Source organism: Protopterus annectens, chromosome 1.part2, assembly GCF_019279795.1.
Source record: "Protopterus annectens isolate FY-2018-M chromosome 1.part2, PAN1.0, whole genome shotgun sequence".
NCBI lineage: Eukaryota > Metazoa > Chordata > Ceratodontiformes > Protopteridae > Protopterus > Protopterus annectens.
Window position 1 is genome coordinate 1222213414 of NC_056727.1, and position 17642 is coordinate 1222231055.

The window sequence follows — 17642 nt, forward strand, 5'->3', positions numbered from 1 at the left end:
TGGCCTTGTAATGTGTATACTGGGACATGTAGTGGGTGGGCAACAGCAAGAAGTAGCAAAACCCACAGCAATCCTACCCTGACAGACAGGATACTGTTCTTTTACACACACACACACACACACACACACACACACACAGACACACACACACACACACACACACACACACACACACACACACACACACACACACTTGCTAGGACAGAGATTAGAACCCCAACCTATCTATTTACTGCTACTACAGTGTTACATATTTATCGCACATGTCACAGAGCTTATAGAGTGAAGGTACTTCTAAGGTGAATGCCCTTATGAAGTATAGCAATGGGTGATGTACTGGGTGAGAGAGGCCACAAAATACTTTAAGCTGCACCTATACACACTTACGCACACACATTTGCCAGAACTCCTACCTAACCAGCCATTTGTATCATAGTGTTAGGCAGTTGTTACACATGCCACAGAGCTTATAGGGATGAGGCTTGAAGAAAGGAACTTCTAAGGTGACTGATATCTGCAGGACTGCTGAAGTAGGGCAATGGAAAGTGTACTGGGTTTGAATGGACCTAAAATCTTTAACTTATAAATACACACACTTTTACATTTGCCAAGACTGAGATTAGAACTCCTACCTAAAGTGTTATTTGTACTACAGTGTTACACATTTATTGCACATGCCACAGAGTTTACAGGGCTGAGGTTTGATGAAAGGTACTTTTATGGTGACAGACATCTTCAGGACTGCTAAAGTAGGGCAATGTGAAGTGCACTGAGTGGGAAAGGACTGTTAATTCCTCACTCCTACTGACAATTATCTAAGTGTATGAGCATGCCCAGTGTGACCTTCTATAGTAAATGTGGGACTCCATTCAAGGATTGTTGTACTACAGTCTGGTTTGTTTTGTGCTACAGCCATACCTCTCAACCTGTTGGTGTGGGTTATCTGGAGATAGCCTTTGAAAATGGGCAGACAATGGGCCATAAGGTGATTGTGACTATTTCTCTTAGTAATGTATGGGTTGCTAGGGTTACTGGGTTTGTTTTAGCAGACATCTGACATATATGACATTTGACACAGTCATGTGTTGTTTCAGTACCTCATGACATACCTCCTCAGATCATCACAGTGATTTACCAGAGGAATACAGGATGGATGATGCACACACCAATATTATGGGCCAAATGCTAGGCATTCTTGCACAATCCAGCCTGTTGAAAGGTGTGCCTACAACCAATTGACTGCTGGAGCTGTGGAAATGATCTAGCACCTTGGTGATATATTACAATGGTGGAATCTCTGTGCATTTCTATTCTGGCATGGTTTGATTTCCGGTCAATGGTTGGGTAATATAAGTCAGGCAGGATCAGGATGACAGGCAGACTCCAGATAGATTAGTAGGGGATAAGACATGTGGGGGGTGTCCTGGATCAGATATGTTGGCCTATAGCTACCAGTACTTTGCATAGCAGTCTTCTATATAATGTGTTATTTCCCATGGGCTGTGGGCCAGGATTCTGTGGGTGCAGGCATGTCACTATCTTCCAGGGTTAGGACTGCCTGCAATGAGTGCATTCCCATGTTTAGACTCCTACCCCTGCCTGTCGACTGTACAGAGTTTCACAGAATGTCCAGATTCATAACTCATATATCTGGTTGGTTACCCAAATGATTGTGGTTTTCAAGAAAAAGTGTTTTGCAAGTCACTAAGGGTTGAAGTCGGATATTACTGACAGTTGACATTGCAGTTTCAGACTTCATACTCTTCAGACGTTTTATGCTAATACAATCATTCCATCAACTTTCTAACATTATTAGAGCTGTATTTCAAAGGTGTCTTTCTCTTTGGACCTTTATCACCCCATTATTCATGGCTTTGTCCTGAATTCTGGCTCTCTGAGACTGGCAGGTTTGCGCCTAGCAGTTAGCAGCACGCCCTTTCTTTGCATTTTGTAGATTGTGTTATGTTGGTATTATGGACCCCATGACACTCCCTAACAGGGCACTGTGGGTGAGGCATGGGAATTTGCTAGAGGCCTGTAGGCCAGGTTTGACAGATGCAGGCCATCTGTAGCAAGGCAGTGCATTCTGATGATCACATGTTCCCAGGTTGCCAGGCAGTGGACACCCCTGGGATGGAACCAGTAAGTTGACTGGGTGCTACTGACAATAGCTTTGTATTTGTGTTGAGCCATCACTCTAGTTGACAGCTGGATGCTGCTTAAGGCTAGGGACATGTTACTGCATTTCTATGGGACTATGGGTAGGGGATGACACATCTGTGCACAATACACATTTGCACAGACTGTGCTGATATTTGCTTAACATTTTGGTCCCATTTAGCATAGTGGTCTGCCTTATCTTTGAGACTACAGGCATAACAGTAATGACCACAGGTCAGATTGTTCTGGCATAAACATTTTTAGTTTCAAACCTCTTACCTTTCAGAGCCATACTGCCACTGCCAGACCTGCTGTGATATCACTGTGCAAGTCTGTAGGTGGGAATTTCATAGATGTCGCCATGTGGGGACCTTTACCAGATATTTATGTATGGTTTCCTACAGCTGATCTGCTGGGTGAGGCAGGGGGTGAGTATGGAACCCCTACTTTGACATCCATGCATGTGACCTATGACCCCCCCAGTTATTTGTCTGCAGTGGTATTTGTCATCTAGGGTGGTAATGCATAGTGTGGGTAAGCCAGTACTGGGAATACACTTTCTCCTGTCCCATATAGCTGTCAGTTGTCTGCTGCTAACCCAGTAACCCACCCCATTCCCTTGCATGCTTGCATCAATACCATAGATATGCTATCAGAACATTCTACTCCATTCATTTATTGTTAAGAAGACTGGCTTACCTTGTGCCTGAGGCAGTTATGAGGATGGTGCTTGAGGGCTGACTATGTCAAATGCATGCAGTACACTACCTATATATGGTAAGGTATAGGTGGTGTGATATTTGGCATCCATTTTACTGTGTGTGCGAGTCAGAGAGAGATATCAGTCCCTCTGGCCCTATGATGTCAGTGTATTTTCTGTGCGTTACCTATTTGCCAAGGCCAGGACATACTCGGCATACCTCCATCTGCCTACAGGGGCAGGCTCAGGATGTTCCTCCTCCAAGTCCCTCTGTGTCTGTGGAGACCTTGGCAATGGTGGGAGGCTGTGTGGCCCTTCCCCATTTTGTTCCTGCTGCAGCTGTTTCCACAGGATCATATTGTGTAGCATGGCACATACTATGAACATGTGTGCACATGTGGCTGGAGAGTACTGCAAGGCTCCATTGGATATGTCAAGGCAGCAGAAATGTGACTTGAGCATCCCAAACACATGCTCTATAATGATCCTGGTTTGTGCATGTGCCTCATTATGGCATTCTTATGTGGGTGTGCATTTCTGATGGCTGTCATTAGCTACAGCTCCAGTACATAGCCAGCATCCTCCACCAGATAGCCATATGGGATGTCTGCACTGTCAAATGCCTGGTACAGCTGTGACAAATGTCAGATGTATGAGTCATGATAGCTTCCAGGGCTGCCAGTACACTCATTCATGATAATGCCCTGGGCATTGCACACGACCTGGCAGTTGATGGATTGGAACCCCTTGTGGTTTAGGTAGAACCTACGTTGGTCACCGGGTGGTGCTTTGATGTGGATGTGCGTGCAGTCTATGGCACCCAGTACTTCCGGGTATTCTGCTACATGGTGGAAGAGACACATATTGCTGGTCCTCTCCTCAAGGGTGCTGGGGAAGCAAACATGCTCAGCGGCATGTGGTTGCATGGCATCCAGGAACTGTTGGAGTATCCTGGACGCAGATGCCTGTGAGACCCTCATGATATCCCCAGTTGGTCTTTGGAAAGTACTTGTAGCTAGTATTCTGAAGGCTACACATACCATGGTATCCACTGGGATGGGTTCCCCTCTGTTGTTTCCAGGTCTGAGGTGAGACCGGCACAGCTCGATGAGTTGCAGAACATGTAGCCCCTGGTAGGTTACTCTGGGCCTGAACACTCTTCTCCTCCTCCTCGGTCTGAGTCTGTTGTCAGCATTATCCTCCTCAGTGCCCTCAGCTTGTTGTACATACTGATAGATCAAATTGACAGCAGCCTCTAACATTTTTGCTAGTTTTGTCAGTTAAAATTCCCCCATATGTCTACACCTATGGTGCAGAGTTTGTGGGAAAAAATGACTGGTAGGTGTTTGTATAGTTTATAGTGGTGTACTGCAGATGCTGCCTGTGTGATTGGCTGACTTTAAGACATTCAACCTACCAGCTATTTTACTTGTATTTGAGTGCCTGTATTTTTCCATTTCCCTTTTTTTTTCTTTTCCCCCTTCCCATTTCCATCCCTTTTAAGCCCCGAGGTGCAGCGAGCAAACCTGCTGCATAAATGTAAACAGTGCTGCTATTTCCGTTTTTATTTTTTAAGTCCCGGTGTGCACCACACACACCCATTTAGCTAAGGAAAACACATTTTAGCAGAAATAGCCCTCTCCTGGATGCAAACACGGTCTTCATTTCATGGAGTAAGACAGTACAGCCTCAAACACACACCCTTGCTTAGCTGTGCTTAGCTAAGTGCAAACCCAGACAACAGATCTCCAATGTGCTTATAGCAAGCATGATACACACCCTTTTCATGTTAGCTGCTCCTCCTGCCTACACTATCCTGTTCTAGCACCTACACAGTTAGGTGCAGTGTGTGGTCTTAGAATATTTTGTGATTCAGTAAATTTCCCCTCATTTGAATACCCCACTGCCTTAGTCCATAGTTACTGCTCTGACACAGAGCCTTTCCCCTTGACAACCAGTGTACCCTGGTAATGTTTTGATTCTGCATGCCATTGACTATAATGGCAAAGTGCAGATTTCCCCTAAAATTGAGTTTTAATATTCTTTTTGTTATTTTCGGCACAATCCCATTTGTGTGCCACTGCACTATGCTTAAACTGCCAAGATCAGCCAAAAAAAACACTTTGATTTTTATTACATTAAACACTTTCCTGTGCCAAAGGCCATATATTTGGCCAGTGGCATGCCTAAAGTTTATAATATATGCTTTGATTTGAGCTGTCATATAAATGTGTTCGGTTAGTAACCAAACACATTTCTGCAACTAGCACTGTTCCTGCACGGATGCCTGCCTGCTTTCTGAATTGCTAGTTTACCTCATGTGCATGGTTTTCACCAGCAAATGAGGTCATTAGCATTCTGCATGGCGTTCCATGTAGGAACAGTGTTAGCAGGCTCGTGCACGTCAGATTGGCTGTTTCCTAAATCGTTCAGCGGCCATATTCCACACAGGAGCAGCTACACTGTTCCTGCACAGAGATTTTTCTTAAATGAATCCCACTGTATATGTTTTACTTGAATGCACGCCTTGCTGTTGTCATTGCTAAATATGTCTATTCACTGCATTTCATTTACTTTTTGCTTTTTTTTTCTCTGTCATATATTTATTTTCTAATAGCTTTTCCATTTGATTTCCATTCAGTAGTGCACAAAAATGGTTCATTGCCTATGGAAAAAAGTAAAAAATGTAGTTTAGGTTGTCTTATGTAGAACAAATATCCCTGGCATTGTTGCATGCTCCACAATATGGATAGTACTTATTTCAGAGAATGCACCTGACAGATGTCAAAGTCAGTGGTACAAGGTATAACTGAAGTGAATTGAGAGAAATAAGGTACATGAAACATTGTTCAAACCATCTTTAAAGATTATTCAGGATGTCGTATTTTATTTATTTATTTATTTACTTATTTATGTATGCATTTATTTGCATATTTTTCTGTCATTTTAATGTGCATTTACTCTTCGTTTGGCAGTACACAAACACAGCTCCCTACCTAAGGAAAAAAACTTGCAATTTTTGTGTAGACTGCCTTAGGTAGCACAAACATGCCTGGCAATGGAATGATTTCCTCAGCACTCTGAACAGTACTGACAGGATAAATTTCACCTGTTACAAAGTTTACTCTGTGACAAAAGGTTCAAGTGCCATGACTTAAAATAAAAAGCACAGCTGATTAAGGGTTTAAATCCCACTGCAAGATATTTTTGCAAAGGGTGTAAGAAGTCCATTTCTCCCAACATTTTTGATTAGGACTGTAACTCTAAAGAGCAATTATGATAGTAAAACTGTTTCTTGCCAGCAATTTATCAGTAATCCCTGCATAATTAAACTTTTCTGTTTACCATAAATCATTACTGTTTTACATATAACCTCAAGCTAATGTGTATCCCATTTCCTATACATGACAATGATGACATTTAATATAAAACTCACTTACATGTGTATGATGGGCACATTCATTTTGTTATAATTATCATTACTTATCACCTATCCCCAACCTTCTGTTTAGGACAGTTATGTCTTCTGAAATATGTATGTAATGTAAACGAACCTGTATTAGTCAGCACATTCAACTGCATACATCTGAAATATACTTAAAAATAGAAATACTCCCCAGGATTCATTTAGTGTATTTTCCCATGCAAGAATAGTGGAGCAGCTCCTGCATGGAATATGGAATATGGCCGCTGAGCAATCCAGTAAACAAGGCTGGGGGTATGCATGAGCCTGCCAGCACTATTCTGGCATGGACACCACTGAATAATGCTAATTACCTCATTTGCTGGTGAAAACCATGCAAATTAGGTGAATTAGTAATTCAGTAAATGGACGGGCATCCATGCCAGAACAGTGTGAGGTGCAGAAATGTATTCGGTTACTAACTGAGTACATTTTTGCAAAAATCAAAACAGAGGCATGACAGCTCAAAGTAAAGCATGTATTATAATCCTTAGGCATGCCAAATGCCAGAAATCTGGCCATTGGCATGGAAAAGTGTTGCAAAAATATGAAAAATCAAAGGATTTTTTTGGGCTGATTTTGGCCATTTAAGCATAGAGCAGTGGTGTGCAAACAGGATCATGCCAAAAATAAAAAAAATGTGAAAAGACAATTTTAGGTGAAATCTGCATTTCGCCATTATAGTCTATGGCATGCAGAATCAAAACAACAACAGGTAACACTGGTTGCTAACGAGGAAGGCTCTGGCACAGTGGTGTAACAAGGGATTAAGGCAGTGGGGTATACAACTGAGCCAATTATACTGAATCACTAAATAGGAGACCACTCTCTGGTTGCACCTAACCATCTAGGAGCTATAAGGCAGCGGTATAAGCAGGAAAAGCAACTGACATGAAAAAGGGGTGTCTCATGTTTGGTGTAAGCACATTGGAGCTCCATGGTTCTCATTTGAGATTAGCTAAACTCAGCTAAGCAAGGGGGTGTGTTTGAGGCTGTATTGACTTATTCCATGAATGAAGAGCATGTTCACATCCAGGGGAGGGCCATTTCTGCTTCAAAGTGTTTACTTTAGCTAGATGGGTTTGCGTGGTGCGCTCCGGGTCTAAAACAAGCAAACAAAAAAAAAAAAACCCCGGAAATAGCAGAACTGTTTACATTTGGGAACCAGGTTTGTGCCGCATGCCTCAGGTCTTAAAAAGGAGCAGAAATTGGAAGGGAAAAAAGGGAAATAGCAGAATAAAAGCAATCAAGTATAAATAAAATAGTAGGTAGGTGGAATGTATCATAGCCAGCCAGTCATACAGGCAGCATCTGCAGCACAACAGTATAAACTGTGCAAACACCTTTCAGTCTGTTTTCCCCACAAACTCTGCACCATTGGTGTACACACTCAAGGGAATTTTAACTGATATAAAAATGATAACAGCTGCTGTCACTATGATACATCAGTATGTGCTAGAGGCTGAGGGCAGTGAAGAGGATAATGCTGGCAACCACCCAACACTGAGGAGGAGGAGAAGAGTGTTCAGACCCAGGGTAACCTAGCAGGGCATACATGATCTGGAGATAGTACAGTGCTACAGGGTGGACAGGGATATACTTCACCAACCCACCCAGCTGTGCTGGCCGCATCTCAGACCCAGAGCCAACAGAGGGGAACCATACACTGGCAAAATGAAAATAATCAAGAATAAAAAGCTACTGTGGTGACTACAATAAAGGGATAGCTTACCCCAAACCAACCCCCTCACAAGTTTGTAACCCTACTGGATGAGATGGGGCACAACCATTGAATTCAGGAAACACCAACTACATTGACCAGGTGGATTTGACACCATCAGGTGGTGGAGCTAGTAACTCCAGTATGAACTGCTCAGATGTTCAGCAAGGAGGAACAGGGACAAACAGGCCAAACCAGTCTTCCCACGATGGTGAGCCGAATAGAGACATGACTAGATTTCACACCAGGCACAAATAAATCAGCCAACAAATGCATATAACCTACAGAGTGGAAATTTTTACAACTTCAGGCCAACGACCAGTGCACAGAGGTACCAGAACCAAGAAGGGATGAACTCCAACCCACGGAAGAGAAACAAACGGAGGAGGTAACTCACCTTTAAACTCAGGTACTGTTTAACACTGACAGAAAACTTTCTGTGATAATGAATGAAGGGAAAGACTTTAAAATCTATAGCTATTCCTCATACGAGATTAGCCCACAACTTGTTGAACTATTAGCAAAGGGCTTTACGTTCATCCCCTCATGTAATTTTGATTTATCTAGTACTGTGTTAGACCTTAAAATATTTACAAGAAAACTAAATTTAGTAACATTGTTGGGGCTAATGAGTATAATAACAATGAATTTAAAACAACCAGTAAACACAACCCCCCCATTACATCCACTTATTTTTACTTTTGAGCATGTATGTGAGTTAGACCTGAGGAATTTAGATAAACAACACCAGTACAGTAGGAAATTAAATAAATGTAATAATTTTAACATCAGTGAAACAGAGAGGGAAGCTCTGTTTGAGTTGGAGAATGCACATGTGAGGGTTATGAAACCTGAGAAGGGGGGTGGATTGGTTTTGATGGAAATAACTGATTACAACAGGATGCAACAACTGCTTTTGACTGAAACATGCACTAAAATGTCACTCAACTAATTTAATACGACATACAGACGTATTAACTCATACATTAATGATCTATTCATAGAAGCTAAAATTGATGTAATGGTGTATAACTATTTTGGTATGCCAGCACCAAGGACCCCTACTTTGTTAGGAATCCCCAAAGTCCATAAAAACATGGTCAAGCCATCCATGAGACCTTTGGTAGATCCAGGAATTCTATAACGCACCCATGTGCTAAATATGTGGATTCTATTTGAAAAAGTTACATTAGTCAGGAACCCCAAATCTGTAAGGACTCATGGACCTTCCTGAAATGAATCAACAATTTAACCTTTGAAGTGAACTACAACTTCCTCACATTAGACATGAAGGACTTATACACTTCAGTTCCCCATTTGGAAGGAATAGAGTGGGTTTCAAGAATGAGGAGACTAAGGGGTGCACCTCTTAATGAAATACATCTCATTGAGGAGCTACTAGATATAATACTAACAAACAACTACATTCTATTTGACGATGAATACTTTTTACAAAAAGGAGGGGTGGCCATGGGTTCACCTTGCGGGGCCAGTTTTGCAAACCTAGTAATGGTCCACTGGGAATTAGAGTACATCAGTAAGAATAATCAAATTTATAACCAAATATTTTTTACACAAGATTTTTGGATGATATTTTCTTGATCATCAAAGGTGACAGAATAATAGTTGAAGAACTGGTTAATTATTTTAACAGCACTACCAGCTTTCTTCAATTTACATATAACTTCCATACTGAAAAAATGGTTTACTTAGACATAGAACTGTAAAAAGATAGAAACCTTAAAAGATACATAGCAAAGATTTATAGAAAAGCAATTTACTCAAATGCTTTCCTACATTTTTCCAGTTCACACCCTTTCCATCAGAAGAAGTCAGTCATCAAGGGCCAACTAGTGAGGGTTGCAAGGATGGTTACTTTAGAGAGAGATTTTTTATTAGACTGTGAAGATTTAAGGAAAATGTTCCTTAAAAGAGGCTATCCAGATTCTCTGATTTTAGGCATACAAGACGAGGTGAAGACCAAGAGAAACAGAGGAGTGTACCAACCACTCATTAATAGTGAACTACCTGAAACAACACTAGAGCCCACTTTAGAGGAACTCTATGAAAGGAGTTCAAGAACTGAAAGTAATTTTCCTAATAACAACTTCATGGTCAGTTTTATAACACCATTCAGTATGAATGCACACAGTATAAGGGAATGTTATCTAAAAACTAGTCTCTAATAATGGGTGAAGCCCAATTTTGTACAAAAATAGGGGAACACCCACAGGCAATCTTTAAGAGGACACAATTTAAAAAGCCTACTGGAGCACAAGAAAATGACTAATACCAGGCTACAAGGGATGTTCAGATGTGAGTGTTGTCCCTACTGTAAACAGATAGACGTGGGTCAAACTTTCATGGTTAGACAACAAAAATGTAAGTTAAACAAGAAACTTAGCTGTAATTCTGAATTAGTATTTTATTTAGCCCAATGCCAATAATGCCAGGCATTTTATGTCAGGAAGACTGATGGGAAATTAAAAGAGCAGCTATATGAACAAATATACAGCATCAATAGGGCTAGAACAGAAAATGCTCTGGCTAACCACATAGTAGAATTTGAGAACCACAGTTTTAAATTTAGAGGTATTGATCAAGTTGAACCTGGTAACAGAGGTGGTCCCTTTTCTTTGTTGTTGGAGAAATTAGAGCTGATATGGCAAATCAAACTGAATGCCTTTACATATCCAGGCTTCAATGAAGCTTGCTCTATCACCTGTTTATTAAAACTTAAAAGCTTGCTAAGATAAACAAATCAAACTTTAGTTCTTAAGGAACATTTTAACAAGGAATGTATGCTGTTTTACATGTTGTCACTATTCTTGTGTAAATGTGTGCACACTTTGTTGTTTTAAACTAGTACATTGTTAAATCAGTGCACTTATTTATAGGATTTTTTAGGAACAAGGAAATGCAAGAAAGATTCAGAATGCATAGGGTTAAGTCTAACTTAAGCATTTAAATGCAATTAAGAAGCTGAGCTTGATTAGAGGTCAAAAACACATCACATGACAAGTTTGAATTGTTATAAAATAAGCTTTGTACTTTAAATCTTTTTATTCTGATGAAGTTCTGTATGGTACTTGAATGAAAAGTGCTTCAATAAATTTAAGGTCCCAACAGGCACAGAGGGACTCAGAGGAGGAACCCCCTGAGCCAGCTCCTGTAGGCAGATGGAGGTGTGCCCGGTATGCCCTGGCCTTGGCAAAGAGGCAACGCATAGCACACACACTGACACTGTAAGGACCTAGGGATTGACACCTCTCTCCACTTGCATACACAGTAAAATGGATGCCACACACATCACACTACCTGTACCTTAACATGTATAGATAGTGTACTGCGTGCATACGACATAAGCAGCCCTCAAACACTGTCCTCACAACTGCCGCAGGCACAAGGTAAGTCAATCTTCTTAACAATAAATGAATAGATTAGTATGTTTGAGTAGCACATCTATGGTATTGCTGCATGCATGCAAGGGAATGGGGTGGCCTACAGGGATAGCAGCAGACAACTGACAGCTATATGGGACACCAGGAAACGTTTGCCAAATACTGGCAACCCCACAATATGCAGTAGTACCTAAAGTGACAAATCCCACTGCAGTATATGTGGGGGGCCAACTAACTGGGGGGGGGTCATTGTTCACAGACATGGATGTCAGTGTGGGGGTCCCATACTCACCCCTCAGCCTCAGCCAGCAAGTTAGCTGTAGAAACCCATAAAGAAATGTCTAGCAAAGGCCCACAAATGGTGACAATGATGATATGCCCCACTACAGACTTACACAGTGATAGCACAGCAGGTCTTGCAGTTGCAGTAAGGCTCTGAAGGGTAAGAAGTCTGAAACTCAAATGTATGCCATTACAATTTGACTTATGGTCTTTAGTGACATGCCTCTAGTCTCCAAGACAGGGCACAATACTATGCTAAATGGAACCAAAATGTAAAGCAAATTTCAGCACAGTCTGTGCAAATGTGTAGAGTTGACAGGTGTGCCCCCCACACCCATATTCACATAGAAATGCAGTAACATGTATGTTTGCTGGGAAATAGCAGCAGAGCACACATTGCCAAGGCTGTCCCAATCAACATGATAACATGTTGCATGTCCACAATCTGCAGGGGTCAGTGAGCTATGTATATGTGTAGTTAATACTGTCAGGATGTGGCCAGCACTTACTCCCGGGTGTTGTGTTGTAGTGGCCTAGGTACAGTGCTGTCTTTGAGACCAAGAACTGCAATGCCAAGTATTCTGCATGTCAGCTACACCTACTATAGGAGTTGCACACACTGTCCAGATGTCAATAGCTGTTACTACAGGAAAGCTGTACAGGGCATGGACATAGGGCCACACATATGGACAGTACACAACTTGGAGTAACCTACACAGTGCCTACCATACCTCTCAACTCTACAGACCTATTGCAGAATGTCCAGAGTCTGCATCATAATTGTAGTCAGTATAACATGAAATAGTGGTTGTCTGGCAATTCATTGCCAAATCATGTAATACTAAGATCAGAAAATAATGACAGATCATAGTGTCAGACCTCATACCCTGTAGAAACATGCATGCTAATGCAAGCCTGTTACTGAATCACCTTTCCAGATTTGTAAGGCCAATACTGAAAAATGGTCCCTATATATAGGCCTCTGTCCCTCAATCACTTATGGCTTCGTCCAGATGTCTGGCTGTCAGACGTTGAGATGTATGGTGCCTAGTTGGATAGCAAGTACTGAAAGTCAGTGTACTGCCAGTGTATAAAAGGCTGCCACCTTCTGTGTTAGCCCTGACAACATATCATTGGCCAACAATCATACCCTAGAATGACAGGTTGTCACAGAAGCACAAGTATGCCTTGTATATCTGTTCTGCTTAGCCCAACATTGCATTTGCCTGCCAACTATTTGCAAAACAAGAAATGGTCATGTCAAAACAGCAGTGGCAGACAGTGGGGAAGCAGACTTCAAATGCATAAGAGCAAACAAGCAATTAACAAACCGGTCTCCCAACTATATGTCTGGCAGAACATTGTTAACACCCTGTCCCCATGTGTGGGCCGTAGTATGACTGTCATAGTTGGGCCTGTGAAGATGTCAGTCTGTGATGGTATGACAGCTAGGCCCACATGTAGTCTCAAAATAACATATAGCAGTACAAACCATCTAAGGACAACAGCAAATGGAGTGGTGTAATGATGGACAGTAAACAACAAATGAAGAATCCACTTGATTTACGCTTGATTTATTATACCTCTAGCTCTTCGGCAAACACCTTCAAGGAGTATAAAATATTAGAAAGTAAGCACAGTTTAAATACTCTAGTAAACAAGACAATTAATCAATAAACATTAATTAATTATCCAATAAACATTACAAATCAGATTAAATTAAAAGCCTCCAGCTCCAGTTACATTCTACATTAAGACCCTGAGGAGATAAAGTATCATATTTCAAAATTAAAATGCTTTCTTTATACAATATTTTTTTCTTATACAAATGATCAGAAAATACACCTTTATCAACTTGTTCTAAAATCGTAGCTTGCAGCCCATTAGGGTCAGAATTATGAACCAACATAAAGTGCTTAGCAACAGGACTATCTTCTTTTTTATTTATAATGCTCCTGATATGTTCCTGAAGTCTAATTTTAAATTTCCTTTTACTTTCCCCTATATATACAAGTCCACACTGGCATCTCAATGCATAAACAATACCTTCAGTATTACAATTGTATGTATTATTAACATAAAATAAATGTCCATTTATATAATTGAAAGTTCAAACAACAAAATGACATACATTGCAGTGACCACAAGGCATAGAGCTCTTTACATGGGTAGCCCTAGTTTTCTGTACATTAGTGGGATATCTAAATATATTATGTACTAAGATATCTTTTAGATTTATGCCTCTCCTAAATGAAATACCTAAAGAGGTTGAAATTAACTTAGCCAAATCCATAGATTTAAACAAAAAATTCCAGTAGTGTTTCACCACATCAATTAAAACACCACTGAATACACTGTAAGTGGAGACAAAATAAACTAGTCTTCTCTCCTTGTTAATGGTATCTTTCTTATTTCTACCCACTATATTTCTACAGGTACCAACTCTATGTTGTTCATTGATGACCTTATCTATAGCTGTTTGAATCATATAACTATTATAACCCCTTGATCTAAACATACTACATACAACATTAATTTCTTTATAAATATCTGTATCATTATTACATAATCGCCTCAGCCTCAAACATTCCCCATAAGGTAAAGAGGCTATAGTATTGAGCTGGATGACAGCTGGTACCCATCAGGTACTGATTACTATCAGAAAATTTCCTATATACAGAAGTCTGTAAGGTATTACTGTCCTCCAAAATAAGATGTATATCCAAAAACGCTATGTGTCTACCCACCTGTATACCACCAAAAGACAGTCCATATCTATTGTTCTGCATAGCTTTAATAAACTGACCAACATTAGATATCCCACCTTTACAAATAAAAATAAGATCATCAATAAAACGAAAATAATTAACAACATAATTATTAAAAAAATCTGTATGATATAAACATTCCAACTCATACAATCCCATCATCAAATTGGCATACATGGGGGCAAAAGATGCCGCCATAGCAGTGCCTTTAATCTGTTTGTATATTTGTTCATTAAACATAAAAAAATTATTATTTAAACAAAATTCCAATGTTTCAATAATGTAACAGGATACAGGACTGTCTCCTAAAAAATATTTTACTGCTTCTAGCCCAAACTGACATTGAATACTAATATAAAGACTAACAACATCAACACTTATGAAAAACATATCTGCACTCCATTGTATTATAGACAGTTTATCTAAAAGATCAAAATTATCTCTAATGTAACTAGGTAGCTTTGTCACATAAGGAAACAAGTATTCATGCAAAAATGTCATAATGTCTGATAAAAAATACTTTTGCGCAGATACAATAGGCCTACCAGATGGGTCAACATCATTCTTATAAATTTGTGGAAGACAATAAAATAAAGCCAACTTACTGTCCTCTGTATTAAATTTTTTATCATAGTCATTCTGTGAAAAATATCTTAACATGACTCCCTTATATATAAGGGCATCAAATCTATTTGTAGCCTTGTAGTATTCATTTATATTACTTTTCACATAAGTTTTATTGTCATTCAAATGCAACATACACATTTTGTAATACTGTGCAGCACTCCTAACTACTATCTTACCACCTTTATCAGATGGTTTAATAACAAGTTGTTCATTCTTAGCTAATAGCTGCAATTGATTCCACTCATTTTTACTTAAATTATACACTACCTCATTTTTATGTTGCATAAAATGATCACTTTCCACAGCATAATTCAACATTTGAGAAAAACGATTCAAAGATGGCCGCCATTCTATAAGCACTGCAGTACTTCAGCTCTCCAAATACCAGAGAAAAAAAATCAACCCTGTGGATTTATACTTGGAGCTAATCTACTAATTGGCAGCAATTATTAAACTACTAGAAGTCAGTTTTGTTTCTGAAGAAGAAAAATTGAAGAAAATACTTGGTAATAACAGGATTGAAACTGATTGTTAGGTTGACTCTGAACAGAGCACCAAACAAAGAACTGAACTACCTCACTTCTGAAACTTTTCCTTGGGAAATAACTTGATCTGCAGTATTGCAAAATGTCAAAAGAAGATAAAAATATGGAAACTACAACTACCAAAACTAAGCTGTCAGCATTACAGTCTCCAGAGAAAGAAACTATAATTAAGAGACAGAAAACAATCAAACAGCAAGAGACTGCAAAAACAGGGGCAATAATGAAATCCGATCAACAGGTCACAATGGAAGAAATTAAAACTGCATTGCTACCTATACAGGAAGCCTTAAAAGATCTAACATCCCAAACACAAACATTTAGTGATACATGCAACCGGATTCTTGCAAGAATGGAGAAAGCGGAAACCAGAATAGCAGCAAATGAAGACAGCATAGTAATGCTCACTAAAAGATCTGAGTCCCATGAGGCAGACATTCAAACGATGCAAAACAAAATTCTGGACTTGGAAGCAAGATCAAGACGTAACAATATAATTATCAGAGGGATCCCAGAATCAATTCAATATAATGATCTGATCACTTCCATTACACAAATACTTGAAATACTGCTAAAGGACTCCGAGGCTGTTAAGCAAATTGTCATAGAAAGGGCACATAGAGCATACAGGGACTCTCAAGCTTCAAATACACCTAGACCTGTGTATGTCAAAATATTAAACTACCAAGATGTGAGCAAAATGCTTCTAACCATCAAAAAATCTGGTGGATCTATAACATGGCAAAAGTATAAAGTTTCCATAACACAGGACTTACCAACACAAATAAGGCAGTCTAGACAAATGCTGGCTCCATACTGTAAGTTTCTGATTGATAAAAATATAAGATTCCAAATGAAATATCCCAATAGTTTAATTTTTACTGTTAATGGCATTAAGTACTCTGTAAATACAAAAAAAAGAAGCAAGACCCACCTTTTTAAAGTTGTTCAAGGCTCTACCATCATCGGAAATGTGAACTGTCCATTTAGGATTTCTTCAACACCAGCGTGAATGGGTTTTCGTATTTATGACGATCCGAGGCTTTGAAATCCTTTGTCTGTTCTGTTTTTTGCAGCAGGCCTGGAAAATCTTCTTTTTATCTCTTCATCTCGCTTTCCCAGCTGGAATACGAAGATTCCACGAAGTTTTATGACTATAGCGAGCGCTTCTAACCCTCGAGGCATCAGGAAGTCTGTTAGAGGAAGCAGGGGGCCGATTTCAGCGTGGTACAGCCAGGAGGTCCATTCGCGAATTAGTTCCCCCATCGCGAGCGCGAAGCAAAGAAGTAGGACTGCTCTAACTGATTCAATTGCTGGGAAGTAAGAAGAGCTGCTGGAGAAACAAAACAAAGTTGTTTTGGGACTTAATTAAGTGTAAAAAGACTGCAGGATGTTCAATGAAGCCAGAGTGGGTCAGGTAAATGCTGACTGAGTGTCTTGTTTGCTAAACAAGGAGATTGTAAGGTATAGTGGCAGATTAAGGTACTGTAGTTTTTTTTCTGTTTCTTTTCTTTCTTTCTTTCTTTCTCCCTATTCTGGTCCTTTTTCTTTCTATTTATTTTTATTTTCTATATTCCTTCCTTTTAGAGAGGGTTCATAATCTGAAACTAGATATTGAAGTAAGCATGTTTAGATTAGTAGGGGTAAAAAATGTGATGACAATAATAAAGAACATAAAATAATATGTTACTAGATGTGTAAATTACTGCATCTTTCTCTCTTCTTGTCTTTTTTGTGTGTGCTCTCTTTCTGATTTTTTTTTTTTAAACTCTTTATTTTTCTCTTTTGTACTGATTGCTATATTAAGTGAATGTACACCTATAGTTTTATTTTTAACTGCATTGATTCTTAAATGTCAGCATGTAACTTTGTATGATAGCTCTGGAGGAATCCAGCCGACTAGAAGAGTCAGATCAGTTAAACAAAATGTATAACAACTGTATGATTATTATGTTAACCAATAGTCTAAATGGTATAGA